Source organism: Panthera onca, chromosome B1 (genome assembly GCF_046562875.1).
Source record: "Panthera onca isolate mPanOnc1 chromosome B1, mPanOnc1 haplotype 2, whole genome shotgun sequence".
Lineage (NCBI taxonomy): Eukaryota > Metazoa > Chordata > Mammalia > Carnivora > Felidae > Panthera > Panthera onca.
Genome location: NC_138342.1, coordinates 71,477,613 through 71,489,291, shown reverse-complemented (window position 1 = coordinate 71,489,291; position 11,679 = coordinate 71,477,613). Strand labels below are relative to the sequence as shown.

Here is an 11,679-nt window from a genome sequence, read left to right as displayed (position 1 = left end):
TGGAATTCTCTCTCCCTTTCTCTCTGCCCCTCCCACCCACGCATGTACGTGGGAGCATGTACTCATGTGCTGTCTCTAAATAAATAAACATACGTTCAAAGATGAAGCAATTTATTTTTTTTAGATGTTTATTTTTGAGAGAGAGACAGACAGAGCATGAGCAGGGGAGGGTCAGAGAGAGAGAGAGAGAGACACAGCAACTGAAGCAGGCTCCAGGCTCTGTGCTGACAGCTCAGAGGTCTGATGTGAGGCTCAGACCCCCAAATCACGAGATCATGACTGGAGCCAAAGTCAGATGCTTAACTGACTGAGCCACCCAGGTGCCCCAAAGATGAAGCAATTTAAAATGTGCCATTGGGGCGCCTGGGTGGCGCAGTCGGTTAAGCGTCCGACTTCAGCCAGGTCACGATCTCGCGGTCTGTGAGTTCGAGCCCCGCGTCGGGCTCTGGGCTGATGGCTCAGAGCCTGGAGCCTGTTTCCGATTCTGTGTCTCCCTCTCTCTCTGCCCCTCCCCCGTTCATGCTCTGTCTCTCTCTGTCCCAAAACTAAAATAAAAAACGTTGAAAAAAAAAATTTAAAAAAAAAAATAAAAAAAATAAAAAAATAAAATGTGCCATGAATTTGAACAATTTAATTAGCTAAAGTCAAGGGTTGATTTGTCCTGACCAAAATGAACCTTCTCTTCCAAGTGTTTCTTGTGATGACTTTGAACCATATATGAAATGAAACTCTATACACTATTTTACTTCCCAATCAAAATAATGTATATAATGCTGTTGGTTTTTCAACTTCTGTTATCAATTTAAAGACCAAGGTTTCAAGGGTACAGGTAACTATAAAATAAAATGTGCTATCAAGTTGGACAATTTAAAACTAAAGAGCTGGGAGCCTGGGTGGCTCAGTCAGCTAAGCATCCGACTTCAGCTCAGGTCATGATCTCACGGCTCGTGAGTTCAAGCCCCACATCAGACTCTGTGATGACATCTCAGAGCCTGGAGCCTGCTTCGGATTCTGTGTCTCCCTCTCTCTCTCTGCTTCTCCCCCACTTGTACTCTGTCTCTCTCAAAAATAAACATTAAAAACAATTAAATAAATAAATAAAACTAAAGAGCTAACAGTTGGAGGTTAGAAGGAAAGAAATGGAAGAGCAAGGATAATTATGTTATATCAGACCATGGAAACTTGAAAGGAAAATAAACGTATTTAATATCAACTATATAAAATATACCTAATATAGTATTTCAAAATAAAATACATTACTGAAATACTTAAATGGTAAAGATAACAATTTATGAAACAGAAGAAATAAAAATAACAAACATTAAACCTGAATAAGGAAACATAAAAAGCATACTGTAGGATTATATGAAATGAAATCTAAAAGCAAGCAAAACAGATCCATAGTGTTAGAAGTCAGAATAGCGGCAGCCTTTGAGGGAGTTAGTAGCTAAAAGGGGACAGGCGGAGGCTTCTGGAGAGCTGGTATTGTCACTTCATCGGTTACACAAGTGTGTTCACTTTGTGAAAACACACTGAACTGTACTAATAATGTCTGCCCTTTCCAGTTTGTTATACTCCAATAACAATTTTTGGAAAGAACAAAAAGAAAGGAGAGGGGGAGAAGGAGGGTAGGGGGAAATACAGGTGAGCTCAGATTCAGTAGTGTTCAATGGTGATAAACCTGGAAATCACAGAATAAGCCCATTATTTATAACAACTAAAACAAATACTGTCTTTGCCCATTACATTGATATTCTGTCCACGCTTATGACTTTTGATAGCCCTGAGCAAAGTAAGGGCTCACACTCAGATTTCTATTTCATTTGAACAATTAGAGTTGCACACTCAAGACACATCTGTTTCAAATATGTGATAGCCCTGGACCAGTTCCACATGAATTTGTGGGGTTTTTTTTCTGGATTACTAAAAGATTAAAGTATCATGATTAAACATTTAAACAGTGAGCTATTGGTTTATATTAAAAATTGAGCTCCATTTAGGATTTTCCCTGGCTTTATCACTTGTACTGGGTATTAAAATTAAAAGGAGCACATCAGGAAGGCGATGAGTTGAAAAAATGTCACCAACAATAAAACCAGTTCTGTAAGTGCTACAATGTTACTACAAGGGCCCTTTTTGCATCCTAACTTAATAATTAGCAACAATGGAAAACATACGTAAATAATAGAATACAGAATACCTTTTTAATCTTGCCACTGAGAATACTGTAACTATTACAATTGATTCTTCTACCAGAAATTGTATAGGATGAAAGGTCAACAACTAGAAATTTTTGAAAAATCCTACCTCCAAACACCATACAACTGAAATTTAAAATTTCTTGGGGCACCTGGGTGGCTTAGTCGGTTAAGCGGCCGACTTCGGCTCAGGTCACGATCTCGCGGTCCGTGAGTTCGAGCCCCGCGTCGGTCTCTATGCTGACTGCTCAGAGCCTGGAGCCTGTTTCAGATTCTGTGTCTCCCTCTCTCTCTGACCCTCCCCCGTTCATGCTCTGTCTCTGTCTCAAAATAAATAAACGTTAAAAAAATTTTTTTTGAAAAAAATTAAATTTCTCAACCTCTTAAAATTTCATCATTCTGATATTTAGATTCTTTTGTAGAAAGACCCAGTTTTAATAAGCTATAGAATCTGACTTGCCCCAATTGGCGAAATTCAAAGGGACACCAATCAAAATGCCAACATTTTTCTAGAAAATGACTAAAGACGTCAGAGTACATATGGAAATGTAATCAGATGTGAATAACTATCAAAATTCTGAAAATGAAAAGTAACGACAAAGAAGTGTTGGCATATTTTGAGCTATGGGGAATACAGTGAAATAGCACTGGCACCACTGGCAGAAGAAACAATCTATGGGACAAAGGAGTCCAACAAGAGACTTAAAAATGTGATGGAATTTACATGCAGCACTCAATCAGTGGAGAAAAGATGATGATTTAATAAACTATGGTCAAACAACTGCTTAGCTTTTTGCTTTTTTAAAAAAATGGCTCCCTAACATCCCTTGGACCTTTTCACTTTCCTATTAATATGGAAATTTACAGCACATACTTTATACTAAAATTAATTACAGATGGATCAAAATACCACAAAAAGTCCAAGATCTAGAGCGCCTGGCTGGTTCAGTGGGTAGAGCATGTGACTCCTGATCTCAGGGTATGAGTTCAAGCCCCACACTGGACATACAGCCTACTTCAAAAATTAATTAATTAAAAATTTAAAAAAAAATTAAAAGCCCAAGATCTGAAAAGGGTCACAAGTTAAGAGGGCTAAGCAGTGAGGTGAATGTGGGAGTCCAACTGTGTGGGAACTGTGGTGAACTAGAAAGCTGCTGTGCTCTCCTGACTTCTTTTAATTTCTTTTCTTTTCTTTTTTTTTTTTTTTTTTGAGAGAGAGGGAGCGAGTGAGGTGCAGAGAAAGAGAGAGAGAGAGAGAGAGAGAGAGAGAGAGAGAGAGAAAGAATCCCATGAGAAGCAGGGGGGGAGGGAGAGAGATAGAGAAAGGAAGAGACAGAGAATCCCATGAGAAGCAGGGTGGGGGGAGGGGAAAGGGCAGGGGAGGGGAAGAGAGAGAAGTGGGGCACGAGTTCACTGGAAACCAGCTCACTGGAGCTGGGTTCAAGCTCACCTGACCAGGGACTTGAATTCATGAACTATGAGATCATGACCTGAGCCAAAGTCAGATGCTGAACCGACTGAGCCATCCAGGCATCCCTCCTGACTTCTTCTTTTTTTTTTTTTTTTTTTTTACATCAAGTCTTTCTGGGGGAATCCCGACAAAGCAGAAGTCTGCAGGGGGAATGCAGGTAGGAATCCTGGAGTTCTGGCTGACTGGCAGGCTGAGGGGACAAACATGTTGGCACACCTGAAAAGTACTGATGGCATACCATTTGGTAAGTTCTGAATTAGAACTTGTCTAAGTTCATGGCCTTGTCTAAAAGAGCAACAGCCATTTGACTGTATCTGAGTGCTGCGATATAGCAATGCAAGCCCAATGTTGTTAAATCTTAAATTTTTAAAGAGAAGATGGAAGTCTAGATTGTTATGTAAAAAACATTGGCAGATATATTTTTTTAGAACACTGTGAGGGGCCAAACAAAACCCATCTGTTGACCAGATCTGTCCCATAGGCCACCAGCTCACAAGTTCTGATTTAAATGCAAAAAATGAAACCACTGAAGCGCCAGCAGAGAACACATGACATTATTTTCACAATCTTGGAGTTGGAAAGACCTTTCTAAGCACAATCAAAACCAGAATCCATAAAGGACAAGACATTTAACTACATACAAATTTAAAACTTATGTGTAACCGAACACAAGGACAAGCCTAAAGACAGATGACAATAGCTTCCCCCAGCTCTAGCAGAACATGAATTGTTGCAGCCTGGGTCACATGCCTTCCTCTGTGGGGGAGGACAGTGCACCAAGTTTAACAACAGTCCCACCAGGGCCACCTGGAATGGAGGACAAGTTTTCTAACTGAACCAGAAAGGGGAAGTGGGAAAGCATCCAGGCAGGACCTTCCAGAATTGCATGCACTATCATCTGCCTCTCAATAAATATCAGTTGAGTAAGTTTGAGTCTACATGTCTCATACTTTAATATGTTTTGGAATATCTAACAGTATAAAAAAAAAAAAACTGATCAGTGATATTAAGAATGCCTTCTGGCTATCATATGAATTATTCTTAATAACTGCTTCAGAATGTTAACATGCTCCCCTCAATCAACCCTGACCCCATAGTATATGCAAGAAGGAAGTTAACTGTATGTGCACACTTGGAGGGAGAGATGTGAAAGTAAATAAAATGTAACTGACAGAATTCCCTCCTTTGAAGCTCCCATAAGGTAGATCTCATATTTGTTTCAGCACAGGCTGAATAGGTGCTCATTTCTGCAGATCAGTGGAATATGGACCAGTATCTTGAACACAGAATTAGGATGCTGATCTACTATATATAACATCCACATGTTAAAGAAAGGAGTTATGAGGCTGAGAGAGTATTAGATTTAAAGAAAATATGTAGCCAGTCTAAGAGGTTTGGCTTCCTGTAGAGAAAACTGACATTTTCACATATTTTATTGCATTGCAAAAATGAAAAAGATCAAGCTTATTCTTTGAAACATAGATTATAAACTTAAATGCTGTCGCATCTTTGAATCAGGGATTTCACAGTTGTTACCTGCTGCTGCTGCTGCTGCTGCTGCTTTTGACTCTTTCGGTAAACGCCATTGCTGCCAGTCAGTGGAAAGTAACAAGTCTGTTCATCTGAAAGAGAAACAGCAATCTGAATATTAGTCCATAAGTAAACTCCTAGGCATGCATAACTTGCAAGAAAATCCTACTGGAAACAGAATTCAATGTTCTTATTAGAATTAGGGAGTGGTTCTTCATCAACTCTCAAGCTGCATAAACAAACCGGCTACCATATATCATAGGGCAAAGGTACTTTCAGTTTTGAGGCTGTTACTCAAAGCCATTTCAGGGTCACCTGGGTGACTTAATTGGTTAAATGTCCGACTCTTGATTTCAGCTCAGGTCATGACCTCATGACTGGTGACCTCAAGCCCCGCGTGGGGCTTTGTGCTGACAGTGAGGAGCCTGCTTGGAATTCTCTCTCTCTCCCTCTCTCTGCCCCTCCTCTGCCTGTCCTATCTCAACAAATAAACTTTAAAAAAAAATTTTTTTTTAAATTTCAAAGCCATTTCAGCAAGAAGAGATAGGCATAAGTTAATCATGAGGAGTATGAAAGGAAATAACATGTCCCCAGTGTCTACTTTTGCCAAGCATTGTGTTAATCCCTTTTTAAAATGAAAGTTGATGTAAACATTGCAATAAACTTGAAAGGCATATACTAATATCCCACATACTAATAACCCATTTTATAGATAAGAAAACGGAAACCCAGTTTTAAGTAATCTGCCTGAGGAAACAGAATCAAAAGAAAGTAAGAGTTGCACAAGAAAGGAAATCAACCAGTTGGTCTTTATATAAGAATTCAATACTTAATAAAAATGTAGGCCAAATAGGAGCCAATCTTAAGATTTTACTTCCACTCATAAAATGTGTTTAATCCCCAAAGTCATTTTTGAACCTTCTCTCAAAACCGTTCTGGTCAAAAATTAGAAAAAGAAAAAGTTATACAACCTGGGCAGATGGCCTTGGTACTGTCCTGTGTATCTCTAGAAACAACCTGTCTTTGGTTAACACTATCAACAGCTGTTTCCTTTTCCCTTTCTTGTATATGTATTTGTAAATTTACTGCACTTATCCTAACTTGCTTTAAATAGTTCAATTTTTTCAAACATCCTTAAGACAAAGGATATGTTACAAATTATCTTAGCACATATTTAACAAACTGTGATACAAATGAAAACACACTAAATTTGTAACAGTTTTAGCTTGCTCTTATGTTTAAGAGGCTGCTACACTTCCAGCCTGAGGCTGAAACATTGAATATAGGCCAGTGCTATTCTGACACCTGATAAGGTCCTTTTATCTCCTCCTCCCTGAAATTAAAGTTGCTGACCACAATGTTTCCATACTAGTAGATATACACTCTATCTCCTCCCCGCAAAAAAGAGCGCAACATGGATACTGCACATATTCTAGTTAAACTCACACTAGTAGAGCTCTGTTTTTCAGGGTCGAACAAGCTTTGGATTCCCACACTCCTCTAACCAGCTACAGCAGCCCTACTTAACCCAGCTTAGCCAAGTTTCCTAAATTCTCCAACTTTAAATCCCAGTCATCGTCCCTCCCCCCCCTTCTCTCTCTCTCACTTTCCCTCTCTCAAATACACTTTTATTTTCCTTTCCTCTCTTTCTCTACCCTCTTTCCTGCCATTACTCTCCCTCCCCCACCTTTCTCTCCCTCCACCCCTGTTGCTGCTCTCACCTTCTCTCTCTTGACATGCAGGGCTGGCACACAGTAGATGGCCAATAAAATAGTATGTTTTCATTTAAACCCTTTTGAAGAGTCCTGATGGTCTCCCACAGGACCCTCCCAAGGAAGATGCCCCACCTGCTTGCAGACCAACAGTGCCTTCCCTGGGGCTTGTTGGTGGGGAGTGAGCAAGCAGTGAGGGGGGAGGTAGGTTGAGTTGTGGAAAAACACCAACCCTGAGAAGGGTCCTGAGTTCCCTTGTTTATTCACTTACTCACTAGGCCAGCAAATGTTTCCTGAGCATCTACTCCAGCCCAGGTACAAAGAATAAGAGTGAAGAACAAAGACTTGCCATCACAGAGCTTGCAAACTAGAGTTTAGCAAAGACAACACATAAAAATACATAGATGTTAGATATTAAAAGGCAATAAAGGGCGCCTGGGTAGATCAGCTGGTTGAGCCTCTGACTCTTGCAATTTTATATATGGTGGTCAGAGACTGTAACATTTGAGCAAAGACTTAAAGTGAGGAGCAAGCCATGCAGACCTGCAGTGAAAGATGGTCCTAGAATTCTAGATGACAACGATGTGTCAGTGTAAATTCATCATTTGTAACTAATATACTACTCTAGTGGGAGACACTGATTATGGGAAGGCTGTGCATGGGGACAGGGGTGGGGCGGTTTAAGGGAAATCTCTCTACTTTCTCAATGTTGCTGTGAATGTAAAACTGCTCTAGGGGTGGTGCCTGGGTGGTCAAGCATCCCACTCTTGATTTCGGCTCAGGTGATGATCTCACAGTTTGAACCTGCATTGGGAGCCCAGAACTTGCTTGGGATTCTCTCACTCCCTCTCTCTCTGCCCTTCTCCCCTTCCCCTGGATGTGCACACACTCTCTCTCTCTGAAAATAATCTTGGGTGAGTGGGCAGTGTACAAAGTGAAAGAGACATATTCTCTCAGGGATCTGCCCCCAGGCACAGCCAGAGTCTGTACAACTCAAATTCTTTGATTTGCCAGGAGGCACAATCCTTTCCACAGAGACAAGTGCTAGGAAGCTACATCACCAGATTATTGACTGTTATCTCAATTATGTCTCACAGAAAAGAACAAATTCAGCCCGTGACAGACAGTTTAGGTGATGTATGATTTACACCTCTGTATGGAATAGCCACGCAACTCACATAGGTTAGGTTAGCCGGGCGCCTAGGTGGCTCAGTCAGTTAAGTGTATGACTCTTGATCTTGGTTCAGGTCATGATCTCAAGGTTCATGAGTTTGGGCCTTGAGTGTAGCTCTGTGCTGACAGCAAGGAGCCTACTTGGGATTCTCTCTGTCCCTATCTCTCTCTCTGCTCCCTCCCCCCCCCCCCCCCCACTGGTGCTGTCTCTCTCTCTCTCTCAAATTAAATAAATAAAATTTTTTTTAAAAAGTTAAGTTGGAATAGAGACCTACTGTAGTCAGGAAGTTATTAACCTAAACCACTGCTAAGAAAGGAAATTAGTATATGCTTCAGTTAATGTCTCTTTCAAAGAATCTTTCTTAAAAATACAGTCACAGTGTACAAGGAGTTATGTGCAATAAAATATTGTTTGTAAGAAAACTGGTAACAACCTAATACATGCCAACACAGAAATGGCTCGATCAATTATGATACATCATGAGATGCAACAAAACATCAAAAAGGATGTTTACCTAAACAAGATGCTGAACAATATGGACAGTGTGAGCCAATTTGTTTTAAAAAGCAAATGCTTTAGGGGTGCCTGGGTGGCTCAGTTGGTTGGGCATCCGACTTCAGCTCAGGTCATGATCTTGCGGTTCATGGGTTCGAGCCCAGCGTCAGGCTCTGTGCTGACAGTTTGGAGTTTGGAGCCTGGAGCCTGGAGCCTGGAGCCTGCTTTGGATTCTGTGTCTCCCTCTCTCTCTGCTCCTTCCCTACTCATGCTCTGTCTCTCTGTCTCTCAAAAATAAATAAACATTGACTTTTTTTTTTTAAAGCAAATGCTTTATTTTAATGTTTATGTATCATACACACACAAATGTGCATGTGTGCACACATATACCAAACTGTAAATGGTGACTTCTCTGGAAAGGGACACTTTTATTCTGTATGCTATGAATCTTTTATTATCTATGTAAACAGTTTTGCCTCTAAAATATAGGGGCTTGGAAGAAAATGGACTGGCCTACAAATATTGAAATCAGAAGGTCTTCCTGAAATTTTCATACATTTTTATATTATTTCCCTAGATTATAAAGACAAAATGGGATAAATAGGGGGAGCAGTTTAAAATCCTACTAAAAAAAAAAAAAAAAAAAGCAGAGAAGACACCAACTTGGCTGTGCAACAGAACAGGTTCAGGTTGAGACCAGGGATCAGTTTGGGCAAATTAAACCATACCAGCCTCAGTGTTCCCAGCTGTAAAATGGAGTATAGCACATTCTACAGTTACTGAGAAGACTGAATTACAGAATCCAGCTGAAATGCCTAGCCAGCTGACACATCGTAGGTTTCCAATACACAGCAGCTCTTGCAGAGCCAGGGGGTCAGGAAGAGGGGAATATGGAGCCTCTCTGGTTATTTAAGTCAGTAACATCTATGTTACATTTTATATAAGTGAAACAAATGGGTTTCATTCAGGAATGCACCCTGCTGAGGTCTTCTACACTCCTTCAGCCTCTTGCAACAAACTGTTTCAAAAACAAAAATGTCATGTATATCAAATTGCTTTTCTCCCCCAAATAGCAGGTAAAAACAATTCAAGTAAAAAAAAAAATTTTTTTTTCTTTCATTTTTTAAGGGCTTCCAAAACCTAGCACATTCTAGGGAACCTACTCTCAGGAGTCTTTTAAGACAAGCTGGTTAAAAGGCCGGCTTTGCAACCTACTACCTGTATAATCTCAAAAAAAAAAAAAAAAAAAAAAAAAAAAAAAAAAAAAATTACTCTCAGGAGTCTTTTAAGACAAGCTGGTTAAAAGGCCTGCTTTGCAACCTACTACCTATATAATCTCAAAAAAAATTTTTTTTTACTAATTTTTTCCCTAAAGTCTCAGCTTTCTCATCAGTAATACAGGGCTTCACAGGATTGTCATAGGGTTAAATTAAATGTTTGTAATATTTTTAGCACAATGCCTGGCTCATGTTAAGCACTCAGTAAAATGGTAGTAGTTGTTGTTCTGGCTATTCTTCTGCTAATCAAAGCACATGTTTGGGAGAACCCATATATTGCTTTTCAACAACAAACTGACCTAAGCAGGTCTCAAGGCCCCATGACCATGACCCAGTTCCCAAAGGAGAAAATAACTCTGTCCAGAGTCCAGAGGGTGTGTGGATTGGTCTGGTCAGAAGTCCCCATCAAGTCTACTTCCCTTCCTGTCCCCACACAGACCTCCAGGAGTAACAGTCTCCTGGGAACAGACAATGTGTCAGAGGTGAGTCACACATCATACACTGTTTTCGTCGGCATTCTCCAGAACTCTACCCCAAGCAGATCATAATCTCCCCAGGTCCCAAACTGATATGATCATTCCCAGTTCCTTTGGCTCTCCAATGCCATGAGCCCATAGCTTAGAAATCTATAATGGAACACGATTTTCCCAACCACCTCTTCACTGCAAATCCTTGTTCAAGAGGGCTCTGGTGCTACCCCAAACTCAAATATACATGCCACATCCTGTCGACTCCCTCTCATTACTCAGGTCTCTGCTCAATGATACATTTTCAGAGAGACCACAGTAGCTACTGTAGTACTACTGTGCCTTCAACCACATCCTGCAGCCAACCCACTCTCAATTCCATTATACTCTAGGAACGTGCCTAGCTGCAAGGAGCAACTGCTTGGTTAACGGAAGTTTACACTTCCAGAGCAAGTCCAGAAGTCGGTGGCTACTGATACCGTTTTAGCTATTCAATGAGGCCATCAAGAACTCTGGCTCTTTCTGCTCGGCCATATTTAGCATGTTGTCTTTATGCCTGTCACCTCATGGTATGAAAAGGTTGCTGCTATAACCAGACATCTTACCTGCATTTAAGGCAGGAAGATGAGAAGAGAAGGATGTGGCTAATGCCAGCCATATCTTCCTCCTTTTTTCAAGAAAGGAAAATCTTTCCCCAAGACCTTGCCTATCAAAAAACCAGAGCTAGGTCACACGGCCTCCTAAAGGTGCATGGGGAGGGAGGTACATTGGGATACAAGTTGTTAGCACTGAGAAGAAGCATGATCTATCACCTAAGGCTAGGCACAGTGTAGCCCCACACACAATTAAGGTTCTTTTAGTAACAACAACAACAACAACAACAACAACAACAAAGGGAAGGGCTTTGGGTAGGAAAATAATAGTACTGTTCATATTTTTCATAGTGCTTATCATGTGAAATTAATTTATGCAAAATAATAATGACAATAAATGTGAATTGCTCATATCCTCTCAGAAGAATGCAAGCTCCAAGTCTAGAGCCTGTATTTTAAAATAAAGTAGACAGGTATTATATATATATATATATATATATATATATATATATATATAGGCACTGGGATAGAATAGTCCAGGTTATCCTGTAGTGGCAAATTAACATCAAAATCCCAGTGGCTTGACAGAACAAAGGTTTCGTTCATACTCACTCTTTATGTCCATTGCATATTGGTGTGTTGGGGTAGGAAAGAGGGCAGGGAGCTTTTCTCCACATTGAGAAACCCAAGCTGTTGTAATCTCCATTATTTCAAAATGTGGCTTCAGGGTTTGCCATAATAAGAGAGTTGGAGGGTCTCACA

The 11,679-nt window shown here is 40.4% G+C and overlaps 1 long non-coding RNA gene across 2 annotated transcripts in view; it reads right to left on the bottom strand.

Moving 5' to 3' along the window:
• Positions 1 to 2,002: 2,002 nt before the first annotated feature.
• The window catches only part of LOC132693055 (uncharacterized), a 62,157-nt gene continuing 52,480 nt past the window's right edge, over positions 2,003 to 11,679 (bottom strand). For both annotated transcript variants that reach the window (XR_013555215.2, XR_013555216.2), the window contains one exon: positions 2,003 to 5,291. This is a non-coding gene — a long non-coding RNA (uncharacterized LOC132693055). The remainder of the gene's footprint in view (positions 5,292 to 11,679) is intronic.